The following is a 22,524-nucleotide window of genomic DNA, read 5'->3' as shown; positions in this document are numbered from 1 at the left end:
AAATTCTCATGTACATGATATTTACACAATTTAGGCCCATTCCTAATTAGGAAATCAGACAGCATAAGCTTTTGGGGAAACCAAGTGTTTATTGATGATGGGTTCTAGTATTACATACTTCAATTGAAAATAATTAACAGAATATATTTCTTTGTTATTGTGTGTCTTGTTTCTATATGCTTTGCAAAAGTGGATATATTATCTTGTAAATTCATCTCAGACTCTAAACCTGTATGTCTGCTAGTAATGTTGAGACTGGAAAACATTGGTACTTTAGAATCAAAACCCTCCACTTGAATCTGTCACAATATTTCTGCCATCCTTAAAATATAAGTGTATGAAGCTTTCAAGTAGGTTTACAGACATGAAACATCAAAACATAGTACTACATAGCATTTTATTTTCTATAGAAAAATCTTCCCTGCGTATGCTATTTTCCTACTAGTATGAAAGAAAATTTCTTATGAGGGTCAAATGATTCTCAGATATATGAGCATATCAATATTGCATTAGATGATGGAAGAATAAAATATATTATTATTATAAAAGTCTGTCATAGATTCCTAGCCATTAAGGCTATTTGAGTTATTCTTTCCATCATATCATCTTAATAGCAATATTTACTTGATTTCTGTCCTGATTTTTTGACTTTTATGATGAAAATACTTCTGAAGACTTCTTACTATTTTCTATTTTTGTCATGTAGCTAATAGGAGGGTTAATCTGCAATCATAGAACAAAGAGTCATCCGATTTAAATTACTCATAATAGGAAATGTATTAACATTCTATACTGATCGATGTATGTAGAAATTTCCAAAGAAAGTTCTTTCCACTGTATTATCATTATAAGCATATGTTTGAAATGGTCTGTGAATGTCTAGTTTTGTACCTATAGCCATGACTTCACCCAATTAACAAATATAATGACACACTATTTTGATCTTAGTGAGAAATAGATGATATGCCTCAGAGTATAAGAAGTTCAGTTTGACAATGTCTCTCCTACAATATTGTGAAGCCTATATTACTTTCTAATGTTTATATAAGTTTATGTATATGTACATGTATGAGATTGATTATGCATAAATATATTTATACATACATATGCATGTATGTGTTTACTTTCTTAATGTAGTTTAGAATTTTATACATGAGTACTGTATTTATGTTTTTTTATACTCAATTTGTTTTTTTCTTTGAAAATATATCTATACTAAAATTATCAGAATAAGCCCTATAATATAACAAATTTTTCACTGCCCCTCAGGTAAATCAAATGAGACCCTATAGGGGTTAGTGAGAATGGGATGCGACAAGAGACACAGGCATTGGAGACAAGACAGGATTCTGATCAAGTCTTGTTTATTCCAGGGAATAATATAGGGTAAGGGAAAGGAGAAAATTCTTCTTGTGAACATGGGTAACTAAGCAACACATTGGCAACCTAATCATGATCTAATCTTCAGGCTTAAAAATCCCTAATTCAACATAAAGAACAGCCACAATGTTCAGAACATGGGAACAATGGATCAATAACTCCTTGCAGAGTTAGTATTTGACAGATCAGAACAGAATGAGAAGAGAAGCACAACAGGTTGGGAGAAGCTGATTCAGGGAGCAGTAAGTCTCCCACAGGTTCCACATTTTATTTTTATTTATTTTAGACAGCTGAAAGTCAGTTGAGGGGACTGTCCCCGTCTTAGGTTGGGAAAAGCTCCTGTAGTACCACCCTTATTCATCATAGGAAGACAGAACTGCTTTTGCTTCTGTTCCTGCCTTAGGTAGCATGCTTAACATAAGTATACATCCTCGCATTACATGAATCTCGCTAACCAGCCCATCACACCAAGTTTAAAGGCAATTATCTGTGGACCTCATGTGTGCATGATCTTACCAGTTAAACATTGTTATATATTTTTTAATGTTGGCTCTGTCTAATTATTATAATTGACCTGTATATTTTAAAATTTCTTGTATACTTTACATGTTAGTTGCCTCATGCAACTATTGTTCTATTAAAGCCATCAAATTAAAATAAATGATCCTAGCGAAACAAAATTAATAAGCCAAGCAAGGATGCTTACAAGGGAAGAAGGTAGGGGACACATTGCTAATGCCTCCATGGCATTTATAAGGAGGCCAACATAAAGCTTCTAGTAGGGTTTTGGGTATTGGCCAAATTAAATAAAAATACACTGAAAGAAAGTAAAAGTATACAGAAGCAAAGCACTTCCAACATTATGCCCGGTGATGTGTGATGAACTGAACTCAAAGGGCACTTCCTTATAGGGTACAGATTCTGACAGAACATTTGAGAAATGGGCAGAGAAAGTATGTTTTCATCTATGCTTGGTCTGCCAGACAACTATTTCTCTACTTCGTCGCATCTGTCTCAGGAGGATCCTGCACTCTAGGCCAATTGTGTTCCCAGAACTTTCTCCTTCCCCATTTTTATTTGATGCCAAAAGATGTTTTAACTATAAAATATGTAAATTTTTGCATATTTATTGGTTGAATAAAATATTCATACATATTCAAGAATAAAAGAAACATGAAAATGATTACAATAAGCATACAACTGGAGATATGAAGAATACTTTCTAAAATTCTATTAGGACATGTAAATTTGTCAGCAAAAATTTGTGCAATGGTGGAGGCATCGAAATAAGGATATGATTTACCAAATGTAAATCCTATATCATCACGTGAGAGATCAATGTGAGATTGAGTAGAGATATTGTCCAAAAGATAAGCTTAAATAACCTTCCAATTATGTAAAGAATCATTATAAGACAAATCAGTAATGCAAAAAATGGTTGATTTCCAATCACAATGCAAGGGAATTTGTTCTTGTAAAGATAGATATTTCTTTCCCAACCATCCCATAGTTTTCTTAAATACATCAATCTCTGTCTGAAGCCGAGCACCTACTTGAGCTTTATCTATCCAGAGTACATGAGAGTCTTTATGTCATTACTCTACAAAGTGTTTTGTCTGCAAGGACATATGTAAAGCAAAACTAGCCACAGAAGCAGAAGCAACAACAGCAATAAAATTAAGAATTACAGCTATTACTATACTGAACATGTGCTTTATTCTTTTTAATATCTTTTTGAAGAATTTTACAATATTAACCAGAGAATTTGGAGCCCAAGAATGACCCAAGTAAAAGGCAGCCAAATATGTGTATGCTGTTGTAATATCATAAGAGATTGATTATGAGGGTTAAACTCATCAGAGGTATTAATATATAAATGCAATTGACAATCATAACAATCAATTGCAGTTGTAGAATTAATTCTTCCAACAAAAAATACATGTGGTATTGGCAAACAATCAGTAATATTAGTACTTCCAAATAAGGGAAATTTGGTAAGTAGTAACAGATACACCTGTTGCAAAAAATGAGCCATTTAAATGCTGAACACATATTAAGGCAGGAACAATCTCCTGAATTGCAGTAGGAGCTGTGAGTAAGGCAATGCGATTATCACTGATTCCTCTATCTCCCCATGCCAGGAGATGTCTTCCTGTTATCATTTCATTCTCGGCTCAATTCAACCTGATAGCATTCAGCAAATTACAAGTGATAATATTCCATTCATAACATGTGTTAATAAATTGACCATATGCTCCCCAATGGATCTATTTATTTTGAACTATTTTGCCAAATTTTCCCAAACAAGTCTCCCAAAGTAATGGCTGATACTTTAAACCATGATACGTAATATCTGGACATACAGGATATGATAATTTGTAATTTCCCAGGTCTATTAATGGACCATGCTGAAAGTCTTTGAAGACAAGTATGAGATATGCCTATTTTAATACCAGGTTGTAATAATGTAATCCCACTGATAAACAAGGACAATTTCCAAAGCTTATTGGCTTTCTATCATCCTTATAAGTAATATTATAAGAGGTCCCATCAAAATTATTCAGATAAGTCAAGTCATTTCAAGGAGGAGAGAGGATGCTTACAGTACTATACACTAAAACATCAGTATCTCACCAAAAGACAGGCTTTAACCTATGTGTACAAGGGATATAAACACAATAACTTATAGCTGATCCCTGAACAGAAGAGACAATTAACAGAGCACATACAGTCAGAAAACAATTTTCGGCTGTAACCCATCTTTTGTACTGCTGGACAATAATCTGACCATAGGGCACAAGAGATTTCACCTGACCCCCAGTTTGTGATCGTGGTGAAGACCAATGTTGTCAATTTCGCTTCCATGAATATAATTGTACCATGGCCAATATTGGAATGTCTTCTTCAGGATTCATAATTGTTACTCATCCTGCAGAGAGAGATTGCGATACCATCTCCCTTTCTCCATTAGCAATGCAGAATGCTATTCAGCATCTTGGCAATTTTTCTGCTAGTTGAACATTTGAAGTATAAGCAAAATATTTCTCTACCCTAGTGAGAATATCCCTTTGGGGCAGATTTGATAAATTTAATATGAATTAATGTAAATTTACCCTAATGCTTCCAAATATCTCACATTATTTCCATACAAAAATCTTCCTTTTTAAAATTTCAATTTTCTGTATTAAAATGTAATGGACTTTAAACTATGATTTGCTTCTCAAAATGGATTTTTATATTGAACATATGGATGATTAGCATTAGTATGTAAATGTCCACGTTCCTCTTGAAAATAGGAAAAAGTATCCAATGATCCCTTAGAGCATTTCCAAATTTTCAAATGTCAGATCTCTAGATATTTTGCATGTGATCAGAGTTTATAAACTATTCAAAAGGCATTATGAATACCCTTTTTAACTAACTTTACTTTTGCCTGAGCTTCTTTGGTAAAAACTGATTTGCCGATTTCCAAACATGTTAAATCTTTAAAATGTTTATTTTCTTTTTGCAGATTATAAAAATTGGTGGTCATAGTTTCAGCAACCAATTGCAGTTTTCTACTTTCAGATGGAATGTCTTTTCATTCATTCCTATAATTATTAATATTTCCTGTTTCCTAAACTGATAGCTTAGCTCACTATAACACACATTGGCATTTTTATATGCTTGGCATTTTAAGAAGTTATTTCCTTGCTTCTTCTCCAAATAGAGTTCTTTCTACTGTTTGTTTTAGCCGAGCTAGGAATTCAATATAAGGCTCATTAGATTTCTGTATAACTATAATCCAACAACCATAGTTCTCTCCCATGCGGCAAAGATGCTCCAATGCTTCCATGCCTATTTCTCTCAGTCATTCATGTATTTCAACTGGGGTATTAGCCTGATGATTAGGGTTATTACAAGCCCCACTTGCCTGTTAACACAGGAAAAACAATTTCCCTTAGCACAGGATTGTTGCTGGCTATATTAATTTGAGCCTTCTCAAATCTAAAAACCCATATTTGCCATTGCTAATATTTAGGCTCCTTTTTATTCATTTTCTATACCTTATCTTTTAATAATACTTTCTCTTCTATCCCCAAAAATTGTCAACTATAAAATCATAATGCCTCTAAGACCAAAATTTATTAATTCTAAGAAAATAGACAGTTATATTGAAATTTCTTTGCCCAAATGTTTAATAGTAATCTTCAAGAGCCTCTCTTACTCTCTATCAATTTTTCTCATCTATAAACATCTTTTATGTACTCAAAAAACCTTAACTTTTAATTTTAATATTTACCCCCACCCCATGTCTTGAATGCATGTCTCATTTCATGCTAAGTTATTGTCCCGTGATCGGTGTTCAGCTTACCGAGTTTTAGAACACACAGCAGGTTCCTGTGCTTCTCTTCCTCTTACTTATTCTTCACTTTCCATGTGTGTCTCTGAACAGCTTCTTCACTGAATTCCCCATGTTCCAGCCAAACGATGGGCACCAATTTACCCTGACACACCTTCAGTCAATGCATCCCTAGAGTGGAAGTGAGAATGAGATGTGAAAAGAGACACAGGAGATGGAGACAAGACAGGATTTTGATCAAGTCTTCTTTATTCAAGGGAAAAATCCAGGTAAATAAAGGATAAGGAAAAGGAGGAAATTCTCCTCGTGTACATAGTTAATGAGGCAACTTACTAGATAATAACTATGGTCAGGAATAAAGTCCCTAATAGCAACAAGAAGAAAAGTCAGAATATTCAGGACATGGGAACAATGAAGCCTAACCTCTTGGAGAGTTAGTATTTGACAGATCAGAGCAGCATGAGAAGCCAAGCACCACAGATGTGCGAAACTGAATCAGGGAGCAGTAACTCTCCACACAAAAATTATTATATTTTATTGTGTAGATATGATTGTACAGATCAGAATTCCATACTGAATACTCACTGTTTTGATTTTATATAACTAATTTAACACTGACCTTTCTAATAAAAAAAGCCTATCAATATTACTATACAGTAGAAAATGATCCTTTCTTCTTAGCCTCCAACATTTGTCAGTGGCTTTTCTGGTAATTGTGTTAATTTAGAGAGTTTTCCATCTCTTTTGACATTTCAATGAGGGATGTCATTGTGCTAAGCATTTTTCATTGTTTTCTTGCTTTCATTTAATTTTAATAGGCATTTAAGATTTCTAAAGTTTTGTTCTTTAATACTTTAACTTTATCTGTTTTTTTTTTTCTGCAAGTTATAGCCGATGTGTCTTGTAGGTCTACAGATAAATATTTAGGACCGAGTTAGAAATTATATTCCTAAGAAAAGTTGCAGAGGAAGTTTATGATTATTTTTTACCACAATCTCCCTAACAATATGGAGTAGGCTCGATTGCTGCATTTGGCAAATTTTTCCCTTTGTCAATTATATATCTGCATTTTTAAAAAATATAAGTGTAAAAATTTAGACATATCTATGCATATGAAACCAGTAATACCTCAAAGAGCTAAATTTTGGCAAATTATGACATCTGAAGTAACCGGAAAATCACACATTTAACCTTAATATGTTGTACTCTTGTTAGTTGTGGTTTTGACAGTAATATTTTAGGATGAGTGTAAGTAGAAATTATAGCTATAATCATGATTTAAGAGACTGACATTCAGATCCTAATAGTGTAAACAGTTATTTAAATACTTTATTTTTAAGATAAACAGTAAAACTTAATTTTATTTCCTTCTATGTATTTTTGTATGGGAGACTTCTGAATGTTGCTCTTATTTGATATATGTGTGGATTATATAAGAACATCAAAGACATTGTAGTGATCCTACAGTTTTAGTTCAGGAGGCAGACAAAAATTGTAGAATCTGTAAAAATGCAAAAAATAGAATCAGAGGAAAGGAAGTTGTAGAGAAGTGAGTTTTATATAAAAACTTCTTTGTTTACTCCAAATAATAACCCTTATGTTATATTCTGCTTTTATGTTCAAAAAAGTAACAGACTCATTGAAGGCTCTGTCCATAAACTGGTAATTTGAAATATTAACAATTGGATCTATTTATAATATATACGTGTAAAAAAATCTGGTATACTAACACTATCATATTATACCAGGACATGAAGCATATACAGTGAATGAAGGAATTGCTAAGATTTTTTTGCCTGTTTTTATACCACATGTGGCACATTTCAAGACTGTGGCCTGCTATTATGCTAACACATACAAATAGTAATTGATTTATATTTATGTATATGTATATTTGTATTATTGAATTTAAATTGTGTAAATTTGCGTATGTAATTGTTTCATTACAAAATCCAGAGAATGTTCTACTGTATTCTGAGGAATATTATGAATTCAAAATATGAGAATGACTTATATTTTTATTAAATAATTAATTAATTTATTTATTTATTAAAAATTTCCACCTCCTCCCTGCCTCCCTTTTCCCTCCACTTCCCCACCTTCCCCTCCCTCTCTAATCTGAAAAGCAGTCAGGATTCCCAGCCCTGTGAGAAGTCCAAGGTCCTCCCCACTCCATCCAGGTCTATAAAGGCTAGCATCTAAACAAACCAGACTCCCACAAAGTCAGTCCAAGCGGTAGAATCAAAACCCAGTGCCATTGTCCTTGACTTCTCAGTCAGCCTTCATTGCCAGCCACATTCAGAGTGTCCAGTTTGATCACATGTTCCATCACTCTCAATCCAGCTGGCCTTAGTAAGCTCCCCTTAGATCAATCCCACCATCTCAGTTGGTGGAAGCACCCCTCGTGGTCCTGACTTCCTTGCTCATTTTCTCCCTCCTTCTGTTCCTTATTTGGACCTTGGGAGCTCAGTCCAGTGCTCCAATGTGGGACTCTGTCTCTATCTCCATCCATTGCCAGATGAAGTTTCTATGGTGATATGTAAGATATTCATCAGTGTCTATGGGACAAGTCCAGTTCAGACACCCTCTCCTCTGCTGCCCAAGGAACCATCTGGGGACCTCTCTTTGGGCCTGGGAACCCCTCAAGCATAAAGTCTCTTGCAAACCCTAAAATGGCTCCCTTAATTAAGATATTTATTTCCCTGCTCCCATATCCACCCTTCCTCCCTCCCACCCATCCCATTCCCCCAAGTTCTCCCGAATCCTCCCCTTTTCCCTTCTCTCTACCCATCTCCCCTTACATCCTCCCCACCACCCCCGTGCAGCCAAGATTTGCCTGACAAGCTTTTCTACTTCCAATTTCCAGGAGAATAACTATATGATTTTCTTTGGGTTCATTTTCTTATTTAACTGCTGTAGGATCACAAATTATAGGCTCAATGTCATTTAATTATGGCTAGAATACATTTATGAGTAAGTACATACCATATTTCTCCTTTTAGGTCTGGGTTACCTCACTCAGTAAAGCGTTTTCTATTTCCATCCATTTGCATGCAAAACTCAAGATGTCTTTTTTTTATATAGCAGATAAAAACTCTAATGTGTCTATGTTCCACACCTTTTTTAACCATTTTTCTATTGAGGGGCACCTAAGTTTTTTCCAGGTTCTGGCTATTGCAAATAGTGCTGCTATAAACATAGTTGAACAAATGCTTTTGTAGTATGATAGGGCATCTCTTGGGTATATTCCCAAGAGTAGGATGGTTTATAATTTTTATAGAAATGATGAAAGGGGGAAAATAGATTTTCTCATGTATGCTAGCTTTGAAATGTTGCCAATGTGCTAGAATAATGCCCTAATTCAAAACACACACACACACACACACACACACACACACACACACACATTTTTCCCTGAAGTCAGATGTTAGTGAAAATAGAGAACAGATATATAACCTCAGGATGGAGTACTGATATTGGTGATTACAGAGAAAATCTAGTGAAGGCAATGTGGTGAATTTTTTTCAAAATTAAAATGCTTATATAAAAATATCTTAAAACATGTCAAAAGAATTAGAGATTATTACTCTGAAATCAATGTTAAAACATGTACACATATGTGAACCACTAATAAAAGCATGCATACAATTTTGAAATTTGGAAATAATAAATATATTTTGTTTTGCAAAATTATCATGACATTTCTAGATATATGTAATTTGTACATTTCTGAACTGGGTTTTAAAATAACATCCCCATTTAGAAAATATCTTTATTATTTCATAATTTCTATTTAAAATTCATACATTTAAAATGCACTACAAATTCTATAATTCATATAATTATTAATTGCATTTGTGGAATCTGAATTGGCCTATTAGAAAATGCCAGCAATAAGCTTCAGTTAGTAGGCCAGAATAACAATCAGAAATATAAAGATTGAAATGAAGGCTTTTCTATTGATAGCCAATATGTAGACCCTAACAGTAAATAATTGTCACTCATACTTATCATGGATTATTTTTTATAATAGATTGTTATCATGATTATTGTTTATAATCCCCCTCCCATTAAGATGACCCATTTCTGAAGTAAATTAAAATTCATTCTCTTGTCCACGCTCAGTTTGTCTGCTACTGCTATGGAGGAAGAAGCAAATCAGCAGTTAGATTGAGCTCTACAAGATGACCACAGAAATTGGCTCCACTGTTGAAATTGAGATCACTCTTCTAGTTGGTTCTTATTTCATGTTCAATTTGAATGCACACACCCCTGCTATCTAAGACCAAGAATGCTTATAAAAAGTTATCAGTACTGGTTCTTACCAGTCAGGTTCTGTCTTTAATTTAGGTCTCATTTGGAATTCGGTAAAACCAAAGCCTCACTGTACATTGGTCTAGACAAGGCAGCCTGATCCTACATGTACAGGAGTCCATAGAATTAGCAAAATCAGGACTTAAATTCACAAAACGCATTCCATCTGTGTTTGACAACATTGGGGAATATATTTTAGTAGCCACCCATTTTTGGTGCTTACAAAGATTTGTTCCAAAATCACAGTCTACAATAACTTGTAATACCAAACTAAAAATATTTTTTCTCTGTTTACATCATTTTCTCAGTTAAACATGGCAGCAATTCATATCTCTCAATTTTTTTAAATGTTACATCTCTTTTATCAGTTTTTTTTTAATTTTGGTAACAATGAAAACAGTAAAACTATAACTATGTAGTCGTCAATTGTTTCAATGACCTGAGGAGAAGAATACATATCTGAGTAAACAGCAAGTGCAAAAAGAACAGTTTTAAAACTATGAAACAGAAGGAGACTGAGGACTGCTGGTACACTCAGCCAAGGTTCCTCTGCAACACTGAGGCATCTGCCTTTAGCTTACAGATGCAAAATATCTCACAGACATTTCTGTACAGGTGAATATTGAAGAACAGGCGAATATCATCTTGTCAAATTCTAACAGTCCACTTCTTTTGTTTCCTTCCTGACAAATGAGGACAGCATACTCTCTGCAGTTGTGGCAGAAGCAGTTTCTTGCTTGGTGTCTAAAATTGCCACAGTGAATTCAAACTCCATATCGAGATTCCTTGATGTCTATCAGCTTCTCTGTAGTCATTGATGTTTCCAGGTGCAGATGTATATCAATGTCATAAAATGTCTTGAGCTATTAAAATAACTTAAAATCTATTTTCTTTAGATATCTGATGTGTTTGAAGATCACCTATCTGCCAAAATTTATCCCTGAGTTACATAGGAAACATCTAACATGAATAAATTTTTGATTTGTAGAAGTGATTAGCTACTACCTATATTTGTTAGTTTTTCTAAACAGCTTGTAATAGTATCTTTCAAGGTATAGCACTTTCTATTACATTGTCAATAAGTAAATTGAAAAAAATAACCCAAACAAGAATAGAAACTTCTATATATTATGTTGCAAAAATAAAACTGAATTTATATCAATAAAGAAAAATTCATTCCAATGTAAACCATCATGAGAGGATACCCACATGAATCAAATTCTTCAGAAGGATATAATATAAACTAGTAAACAGGAAATGCATTGTAAGCAACTTTTAAAACTCTAGAATTGACAGAGACATCTCATTTCCCAGAGAATCACCCAAAGTTTTTTGGTATGGTTGGACCATCCATCTTTAGCCTACTTCCCATATTATCTGACAGACTTTTTCACACATGTGAAATTTTAGACAGGTTTGCCTATATTGACAGCTTGTCAGTAACTTTTTTGTGTGTCCTACAGAATGTGTTGAAGACTCTTTTATGAAGCAGGAACCCCAAAGGACTGTACCAACTTCTTAAGTCAGATTTAGCCATCATTTTTCAATGGGTCCTTCAAGTTCAATCAAACTGTTCAGGCAAGAGCATTTTTTTCATCCAATGGGTTAACCCTTTCCGTAAGGAGCCTGTTGGTGCCCATTCTTTTCTTGTCATGGACTATTGCTGCCAGAAGCAGCCGTGTCCCATTATCATGAAAAATCCTGTCTTTTAAAAACTTTTTAAAATGCCATCTTCTGCAGTCTTTAAAAGATTTGAAGAACACCTGTGCATCTGAAATACATCTCTGTACATCTAGAAAATCTAACCAATATGACAACAAGCTTGACTATTATAGATTATTATCTATTAACCTCTATTTTGGTCAAATAAATGAGTGAGTGTCACATAAAATGAATTATAATGTAAAACTGTCTATAATAGAGACATGCAATGTTGAAGAGATAACAGAATGGACAAGAAAGTGGAGTGGTAAAATTGAATTACTAGAGAGAGGGTGGCAAGATTTGAATGGAAACTCAGTCATTGCAGGAAAATTATTGAAAGAAAGACAAACTTTGTTTAAAGCTATTATGAACAGCTTTAAAGATGATTAAGAAATTCATAAAAGGTATCCATCATAACTCTAACGTAAGACAACTTTATACCTTGTGTAATCAAACATAAATTGCCATTTTACAATATGCTGTTGATTTCAACATGATCAGCCTAGGAATATCCATATTCCTTATTGTATTGTATAAAATAACAATGAGAGAAGAACTAAATATTATATAATTTGGACTTATGTAGAAAACAGGTAGGTATTAAAGATTTAGAGGCCTAGTGTCACCCCTAGTGTGCATGAATTATCTTAAAACTAGAGAAAGTAGGATTACATTCATGGCTCATCTGGATACATATGTTTATTGAAAAGATATTGGCATTCTCAAGGATAAACTCTGTACTAAGATAACAATTATTTCTAAGATGTACAAAAATCAAACTTTATAAAACAAAATACTGATAAGCAGAGGAATCTAGCCTGATGTGTGATGTGGGTGTCCCCTCTCTACGCTGTGATTACCTTTATTGAACAAAGAAACTGCTTTTGACCTATAGAAGGGCAAAACTTGCGTAGGCAGGGGAAACTAAATTGAATGCTGGGAGAAAGGAGGCAGAGTCACAGAAAAGTCTTGTTGCCCAGCAGGAGCTTGATGGAAAATTTCCTGATAAACACTTACCACATGGCAATGCACAGATTAATGGACATTGGGTATATTAATATGTAAGGACTAGTCAATAAGAAAGTAGAGCTAATGGGCTAAGCAGTGATTTAAATAATACAGATTGTGTGATTATTTCAGGTCTGAGAGGCTGGCAACCAATAAGTGGTCTTCATTACAACAAATTGGTGCACATGTGGCCAACTGGAATCCACTTAAAACCTGAAAGAACATGGAAAGGGATTCTAGACACAAAAAGAACAGAGGTAATCATGACTTCTTTTCAGCCAGTCTTTTGTAGTTGGCTTGCAGCTGCTACTTTAAGAACAGTTTTCCTGATGCAGAAATAGCAGTAAGAAAGCCACACCATTTTGAAATGCAGGCATCCTGGGCAGTGTTTCTAGAGTGACCTTTGGCTCTTTCAAAAGACTAAGCATTTAAATGAGTTTTGTAAGCACTGTGTTACAAACTGTTTAATGCCTTGACATAGACTCAATGCGTACTTGAAGTTGGGGCAATGTGCTCACCTTGTAGATGAATACTATTCTTCACATATACATGAGACTGATCCTATGAAAATTAGTAAAGTTTGGTATTGTTATATTCCCAGCATTACAGCTCTCAGGAATTGCTCCTGTCACCTGTGCAGCAAAGTATTTAATGCCTCTGAAACTTCTGCTTCTCTTTAAACATGTGGAATCCCTGTCTCAGTCTTGAATGCTCTGTATATGCAAGGAAGATAATTTCCCTCAGGCTTCAGTTAGTGACAGTGACTAGTGGAATTCTGCTATTTCTTCTCACCAAGGAGATCTATTGTGGGAATGGCTAAGACATTGCAGTATTATTCATGAAACCTTAAAGTCACTGAATATTTCAACCAATAAAGTAACTACATATTATCCATACTTCTATACATGATTCTTTATGGTTCATATAGTACACCCTACCCATGATATTAGGCAGGGCATGAGTTTTCTTGGAAATCAATTATTTTTTTATGTCAGAGTTCTACTTTATTCTATCCTTGAAAATGATTAAAGACCAGATTTCATTGATTTGGGGTATGTTATTTTGTATGCTATGAACCAGTGCAGATCTTATCGTGTGTCTAGTAGACTCTAAATTCCTATGTCTGATAATAAAGCTGAGACTTAAAAACATTGGTACTTTGGAATCATCAAGCGACTACGAATCAGTTGGAATATTATGCCATCATTTTAATACAAAAGAATGTTGCTTTCTTCTGGGGTTTTGTTGAAGACAAGTAACATCAGAACAAAGTAGTGAAATAAGAAAGTCTCTATAGAATTTTGTGCACATCAGTGTGTTTATTCCCAACTAGTAACTTATTGGCATCTCTTATGAAAGTCAAGTGATACCCATATACTCAATATATGGGTATATCAATATGTCATCAGGACACAGTTCATTTCTACACAACTCTGTCAGAATGAGTTAAATTACTTTTTTGTAAGTTTAATCACTTTAGTCTCAGGTTACTGGTCATTAAGCAGTAAGGGGAATTCCTTCCAATTGTCACCTTAATCATAATCCTTTTAATTATTTGATTTCTATCCTGATATTTTTGGCCACTATAAAAAGTATATCTGAAGATGGCTTGATAATTTTTATCATACATGTTGCTCACATGATTGAGGAATTTTGTCTCTGCTATTTTATTTCTTTAATGTACAGTATACCTTTAATTCATGGCTTATGTATTCAACTCATTGAAGGTTCTAAATAGCAGGAGATACATTTATATTTTATAATGACATAAGTATGTGAGAACTTAAAAATGAGGTTATTTCCTTCACATTGTGAGTTGCAAGCATATTTTTGAAATGGTCTCTGAAGCTTCAATTTGGCATGATATGCATGTGGTTGGTCAAGGGCAAAATATATAGCACCTTACTGGTGTTATATAGTTTGCTTTCCCTAATTGATATGAATGATTCAGTTTTCATACTACTATCCAAAATTAATATGATGCATCTCAGTGCTTTCAATTATTTATGTAGGTTTATGAATGTTTGTATGTGAGTTTGCTTAAGCATACATATATGTACAAACATATTTATGCTTGTGTACACTTCTCATGTCAGAATTTCATTTGCGAGTAATGTATATTATTGCATACTTCTTTCAGTTTCCTCCTTCAATAAAATATATGAACTACAAAATGTCGGTATAAATACAACTGCTTATTAGAATTATTTTATTTTGCAAATAGAAATTTATATATAATTAACATACATTCTATACACATTGTTTCAATTATATGTATCCATTTTTAGCATTATCCTTCTGTACTTGAAAGACTATCATTGTTATTGTACCTTAGAATCAGATTATTTCTATTTTGATTCTTGTATTTGCCCTTGGCTGTTCTCCTAAGTGAAGGAAATGGGGGAAGTTCTACATCTGTGCTGAAATTACAATTTGTGATGTCATTGTGCTAACCTCTTGAGATTTTTTTTAACTTCTTGTGGCATTCAAGATTTCTAATCTTTTGTCCTTATTAGAAGACACTGTAGTCACACAGATATTCTGTTTGTTATGACATGAAATTGTGTCTGACCTTTACTTCCAATATTTTCTGATTGTAAGAAAAGTGGTGATTTGTGTGGTTTGAGAAGGTAGCAATGGAGGAAACATTGTAAGTTTTTAATATCTGAACAGATGGATAATTTTGCAATATTGCTGTAATATGGGGATTATTTACTGAGAGGAAGAGCTAATGTTGCCTGTGGGTATAGCAGTAAATATTTAGTAAAGAGTGAGAAAAACATACACTTTCATAGAATTTGTAGATGAAGAATCTGCTTCTTGGCTCATTATCTCCCTGGCCACATTGAATAGCTTAGCTTGTTATATTGAGCACAGATTATCTTCCTATCCAAGACATATATCTGCATGACTGAAAAAAGTTAGAGTTAAAAATTTGAAGATGTATTTTAGTATCAAATCATTCATACCCTAGGTAAGACTAATATTGATAACTTATGACTTTTGAAGATAATAGTAAAAGACAAATTATTGAGTTGATATTTTATATTCTTGTTAGCTGAAGTTTTGACCTTAAAAATGTAGGATAATTAGAATGAAATGTAGGATAATAACAATATTAATTACTTAAGAGATGACTCTAAGATATTAATAGTATACCAAACTGCTATAAGTACCACATTTCTAAGAGGAACAATGATATAACAATTTTTTTTAATTCTGAGGCTTTATATACCTGGTATTCTTCAGTATATTTATTCAGGTACTTGTTTGATGTTTGTGTGGGTTATAAAAGAATGGTAAAGACACTGGTATCTGTATATTTTTAATCATTCTGTATCCTATCTAGAGTTTCTCTTTTTTTGCTGTCTAGATCTTTCTTTATTGAACTTACTGGTTCTTTGATCATGGGAGACAAATCTTTTTTTTTTTTAAAGTTTATTAAAATATAAAAGTTTCCATTTTCGCGCCTCCTCCCAACACCCTCCCACTCCCCCCACTCCCTCTCTTCTTCCCTCTCCATCCCTAAGAGCAGTCAGGGTTTCCTGCCCTGTGGGTAGTTCAAGTTCCTCCCTGCTCCCTCCAGGACCAGGAAGGTGAGTATCCAATCAGACTGGATCCCAAAAATCCAGATTATGCAGAGGAAACAAGTCCCAGAGTCATTGTCAATGGCTTTTTAGAAAGACTTCGGGCCAGCCACATTCAGAGAATCCAGCCTCCTCCAGAGAATGTGGTTGGATCAAGCCCTCCTTCAGTCCCAGTCCAGCTGACCTTGGTGAACTCTCATTAGATCAGTCGCCTTGTATCAGTGGGTGAACGCACTCCTCACGGTCCTGCCTTTCTTGTTCATGTTCTCCCTCCTTCTGCTCCTCATTTATACCTTGAGGGCTCAGTCAGTGCTCCAATGTGGGTCTCTGTCTCAATCTCCATCCATGAATGGGTGAAGGTTCCCTCTGATCTTGCCTTTTTTGCTCACCTTCTCTTTCCTTCTGCTTCTCTTTTGGACCTAGGGAGTTAAGTCCAGTGTTCCATTGTGGGTCTCTGTCTCTATATTCATCCATCGCCAGGTGAAGGTTCTATGGTCATATGCAAAATATTCATCAGTATGGTTACGGGGGGAGGGAGGAAGGATGGATATGGGAGCAGGGAAGTATGTATCTCAACTAAGGGAGTCATTTTAGAGTCTACAAGGGACTTGATGAGAAAGGGGATCCCAGGTCCAAGGAGAGATCCCCAGATTGTTCTCTGGACAGGGAAGACAAATCTTAAACTGTTCTGTTAGTTGCAGTTTAAAACTACACAGATTAACACATGTGTAGACACAAGGCATTAGTGGCCATATTTTCCTCTCATGGTTCTATGAAAGTCCAGATTTATTCCTGAGATATCAGGGAGTCCTTATTACCTCTGTAGGTCAGGGAAGTTGTGTCCATGCTGACTACTAGTAGACTGTTTCCCATTTTCCATTAACCCCATTTAACTTTATGTCATGGACCTCGTAAAAGAGCCATACATATGTTAGCAGCACTCAGCCTAGAGCCGTTCTTTGTTTGCCCTTAGGATTGAGTTCAGCCAAGGAAAGTTGTTATCAAGAAACTGCTTTTGGCTCCAGTACTGGGTGGTTTGTCTCTTTTCAAATACTTTTTTATGAATTATGTTGAATGTCTGGCCCTTAGTGGGAGTGCTATTTGTAGGTAGAATATTTTATCCCAACAGATGGTTCCCAAATAACCGCAGAGAGACTGTTATTCATTATAAATGCTCTTTCAACTGATTAGGCTTGTTACTGGTTCCACCCTAGATTGTATACCCTTCTTTTCTTATCTATGCGATGCCATGTGAATTATTAAATTTCTCAGTATAACAAGGTCATGTCCTTCGTTCTGTAGCTCCTCACAATACTGAGACTCCTTCCCTATTTCCCTAGAAGCCTCTTAGTCTGTTTCTCTCAGCTAATTTTTCATGCCTAGGTATGAGCCATGACATTTATTTATTATTTCAGTCTATGAAATACATATTCACAGTTTCTAAAAGGATATTGTTCACCACGGTCTTGAATTTTTCATTCACACACCATTTTTATTGTATTTTATTTATAAGCCTTCAAAAACTTACATTTCCTTTCTTGCATCTATTTAACAAGTTTCATGATGAACATATGTTTATAAACATACTTGGATAATATTTTCTGTGTATGTTTAGTTTAAAATATCTGTAATTATTCCTAATTATTTCATTTATAAAGAAGTGCATGCAAAATCTTATGCCACAGGTTTAGAATTGATCTAGAGCTGCCTTAATGTATAGGATAAAACTTAGAATATATCAACTTTAAAATATGCTATGTACTCTCAAGAGATTATAAATATGATTCTACTTTATTTGGTAATGAATATAAGAAGGGAAGTTGCCTTTGACTAAGAACCTGTGAACGAATGATTTTCAAATGGCTTTGCAGTTAGATGCTGTGTTAAGTTTCATTGAAGGACCAATGTTTTAACTATATTCATAAATTGTTATGAATTGTGTTGTTTGAACTCAGAATATAGCAACATATGAAATATGCATTTAATATTCCCCAACTTTTGTATCAATTGCTTTCTCTTAAAATGTCCACTAAAATCTTTTATCTTAGTCATGCTGACCCTCCCATTTGGTGATATGAAGTAAACACAGCAACAAAATTTCAAAGAATAAAATTCCACTTACTATAAATATTTAATTGAGATGAATAAAACTTGATCTCTGGAAAAATTTGTTGGGTCCTTTTTCTCTCATGTATGGCCCAACATTTATTCTTCATGTTTGGTTTTCCACCACAGATAGTCTCCATTTGAAGGCAAGCTATGTCCAGGTAGCTTTTAATTCTTTCATTTGTTCAAATGGGCTTGGGGCACCTAAGTAATTATTTGTTCTGCACATATCTTTGCTCTATCACTAATAATATTTGTGTTTTCTCTTTTCAGCTGGTACCTTCTTTGAAACTATCTTGCTTGAGAGATATACAACAAATTCTGAGTTGTTACACTACTACAGGAGGTCACTGCACTATTGCTTGATCTAAACCATTCCTTGTGTAGGAAGAGCAATTCTTTTCTGAGATTTAAAGAGTTTCCTACTTCTGTGATGGTGATATTGCCAATTCTCTTAAGGTTTTAAGCCCCTGCTCAATTTTTTTTACCAGGTTTTACTTCTCAATATTCCTCACCAGAAGCAAAGGACTTGAGAGCTCCTTATTCTTTTATTTAGTGACTTTTTCCTATAGCTCTCTAGGCACAGGATGGTCATAATCAAGCAGTACTATGGATGTTTTCTCATGTAACAGCTTCTGCTGTGGATAGGAGTGTCCTGTCTCACTTTGGACCATTGCAAGGAGAATTATTTTTACCTATTACTGTGCAAATCCAAAATCTCTCTTATAAGCCCTCACAAATTAATAGAATGCTATGTGCTGATTCCAGGTTATAATGGTCTTGGATTTTTCACCTCAATTTTTCTGCTTCAAAGATATCACCATCCTTGGGAAATCAAGGCATAGTTGCTCTACAAATTCAAAAATTTCTGTTCTTGAAAATGTTACACATGAGCTCCTCTAGATTTTAAAATATCTCCAAGTGAACCTTGGGATATCAGTCCAGTGCTCTGATGTGGCTCTCTGTCTCTATCTCCATCTGTAGCCAGACAAAGGTTCTATTGTAATATTTAAGATAGTCATCAGTCTGACTATTGGACAAGGCCAATTCAGGCACCCCGACCTCCACTGCCCAGAGTCCTATCTCGGGACATCCCCATGAACATCTTGGAACCCCTCTTGGGCAAGCTTTTTGCCAACCTCGAAATGGCTTTCTTAATTAAGATATCTGCTTTTCTGCTCCCAAATCTATTCCTCCTCCATATCGACCATCCCACTCCCCCAAATCTCCCCAACCCTCCCCTTCTCCTTTCTCTCTCCCTGTCTCTACTTTCACTTGCCACACAGCCACTCCCATACTCCCAACTTTTGCCTACAGATCTTGTCTGCTTCCAATTTCTAGGTGAATCTATATATATTTTTCTTTGGATTCACCTTATTACTAAGCTTCTCTAGCATGGCAAACTGTAGACTCATCGCCCTTTGTTTAAGGCTGGAATCCACTAATGTGTGAGTAAATACCATATTTTTTTTTGGGTTCTGGGTTATTTCACTCAGGAGAGTGTTTTTTATTTCCATCCATTTGCATTTCAAATTCAAGATGTCATTTATTTATTTATTTATTTTTACCACTGAGTAGTACTCTAATATGTAGATATGCCACACTCTCTTTATCTATTCTTCCACTGAGGGGCATATTGGTTGTTTCCAGGTTCTGGCTATTACAAATAATGCTGCTATGAACATAGGTGAACAAATACTTTCATAGTATGTTTGGGAATCTCTTGGGTATATTCCCAAGAGTGGTATTGATGGATCTTGAGGTAGGTTGACTCCTACTTTTTTGAGAAACGGCCACACTTATTTCCCAAGTGGTTGTACAAGTTTGCATTCCCACCAGCAATGGATGAGTGTTCTTATTCCACATCCTCTCCAGCATAGGTTATCATTGATGTTTTTGATTTTAGCCATTCTGACAGGTATAAGATGGTATCTCAAAGTTGTTTTGATTTGTATTTCCCTGATAGATAAGGAAGTTATATATGACCTTAATTACCTTTTGGCCATTTGAACTTCTTCTGTTGAGGATTCTCTGTTCAGTTCAGTACCATATTTTTTAATTGGGTTTCTTAGAAGGACAGACAGGCAGACACAATGGTTCTCCTGTCCAAGATGCCATGGTTCTCCTGCCCAAGAGGGATACTGGTTAGACTCATGCTGGTAAGGCACTGTCAAGTGGTGACACATGTTTATGGAGATGAGATAAACTAATATGTGAGAATTAGCCAATAAGAGATTAGAAATAATGGGCCAGGTAGTGTTTAAATGATATAGTTTCTGTGTGATTATTTCAGGTGTAAGCTTGCAGGGCAGCTGGGATGAAAAGCAGGCCTACTCCCTCCATCTACAGAGTGGAAACTAAAGGACCCACAGTCCAAACAATAGGAGCAGAATTAGAAGCTAATGATAACGGGCCTATGATTTGTCTCTAATGCATGCATTGACTTTTGGGGATCCTAGTATATTTGGATGCTTACCTTCCTAAGCTTGGATGGAGTCGGGGGAGGGCTTTGGGCTTAACACAGAACAGTATACACTGCCCTCTGTTAGGACTGGATGGGGAGGGGAAATGGGAGGGTAGTGGGACAAAGGGACAAAGCAGAAAATTTGAAAGGTATTATTTATAAAGTAATAAAAAGTAATAAACAATAAAAAGTTAAAATATCTCCAAGCAATTGTATAGCAAAAAATTACTAATTTTCTGCTCCATTACAAATTGATTTGCATCTATATTCCCATGTTATTCAACCCATGATCACTCTTAATATTTTTCCATGCACTTATTCTTTAGTAAACAGCTGTGCTATTCTCAACTTGCAGTATTCAAAATGCTATACTGCCATACTCAAGATTCAGTTTTGAGGAGCCTTCAGTCATGGTTTTGACTATACTATTCCCAGTTGGGATTAAGATTAAGGTAGAAATGTACAAAAGAAATATTGTAGTTTTTGTAGGGCATCCTGTGAATACTTTTATCTGCCTCAAGTTTATCATTTATAGTTCTTATATACCTCAATATAAATTTGGGTATGAGTCAAGATTTCCTTTCCATGGTACAAAGACCATAAAAGGAATTAATCTACACATCTCTAAACAGATAGTAACCACTCACTAGGTAAATATACTCTTTTTTCTAGAGACAATGTTCTCAAACAACACTTTAGGTCTAAGCATCCTAGCTTATACACTTGAAGCAGCAAGAGTAGGTCAGAATTCTCTGACCTTTAGACATGTTGAAAAGGATTCATATAAGTCCATGTGAACTCATGAATTCCAAGAAATAGAACAAAATGTTTAATTCTTGTGGTATATCAAAAATTCAGAAATCCCAGCATGCCTAATGGCAGAACTAATGTTGTCTGAACCATATCAGTGTGAAATCACTGAAATGAACATTAGATGTTTTTTCAAGGATGTTTACCAAAATTGGCTACTAATGTTCCAGTAGGTGGATTAATACTGAATGACCGACAACTTGCTTAAATGAACTGAGTTGTCATTAAAGAACTAAAAGTATACAATCTTCGGATATAATAGTGATTTTTGAAATTGGGCAGTAGTTTTAAAATTGGGATGTGATGGATTTTTTCCCAAAATTTTTGTATATTAATATTGGAGAAGCAATTTTCAATGGTCCAAAGAGATGCCAAGATGCCAACTGAGCAGGAATTATATGATCAAGGGATGTTGAAGATCTTGAGATTATTATAGAGACAGAAGCAAGCTCATGAGAAATCATGAACTCTATACCAACTGCTATGAAGCCTGTATTCCACTGATCTAGACTAACTGTTTGTGGGAGATAGATGTGTAGCTTGGTCAATTTAAGAGGTTGGGAGGGGACCAGGACTCATTTCTGGAACAGTATCTAATATTTAGAGATAAATCAATAACTTTGGATGTATAACTCATCATGACGTGGTAGTATTTGAAATGGGAGGAATTTGTGTGCATGTACTGTGGGGAGGAACACATGTGGAAGAAAAATCTGTGGAAGAACTTTATTTAGAATAAATAATAAATAATTCATCTAACATTTAAAAATAGACCAGCTGAGAAACTGGCTCATGAATATTTATAAACA

The 22,524-nt window shown here is 34.8% G+C and overlaps 1 long non-coding RNA gene across 1 annotated transcript in view; it reads right to left on the bottom strand.

The window, feature by feature from the left end:
* Nucleotides 1-1,347: 1,347 nt before the first annotated feature.
* The window catches only part of LOC148118177 (uncharacterized), a 40,495-nt gene continuing 19,318 nt past the window's right edge, over nt 1,348-22,524 (bottom strand). The window contains exons 6-8 of the long non-coding RNA XR_015736275.1: nt 5,735-5,893; nt 3,984-4,032; nt 1,348-3,564 (exon numbers count right to left, since the gene is read on the bottom strand). This is a non-coding gene — a long non-coding RNA (uncharacterized LOC148118177). The remainder of the gene's footprint in view (nt 3,565-3,983; nt 4,033-5,734; nt 5,894-22,524) is intronic.

Source organism: Myodes glareolus, chromosome 24, assembly GCF_982192425.1.
Source record: "Myodes glareolus chromosome 24, mMyoGla1.1, whole genome shotgun sequence".
In the NCBI taxonomy this organism is placed as follows: Eukaryota; Metazoa; Chordata; class Mammalia; order Rodentia; family Cricetidae; genus Myodes; species Myodes glareolus.
The sequence above is the reverse complement of the archived record's forward strand: the minus strand, read 5'-3'. Positions and strand labels throughout refer to the sequence as shown.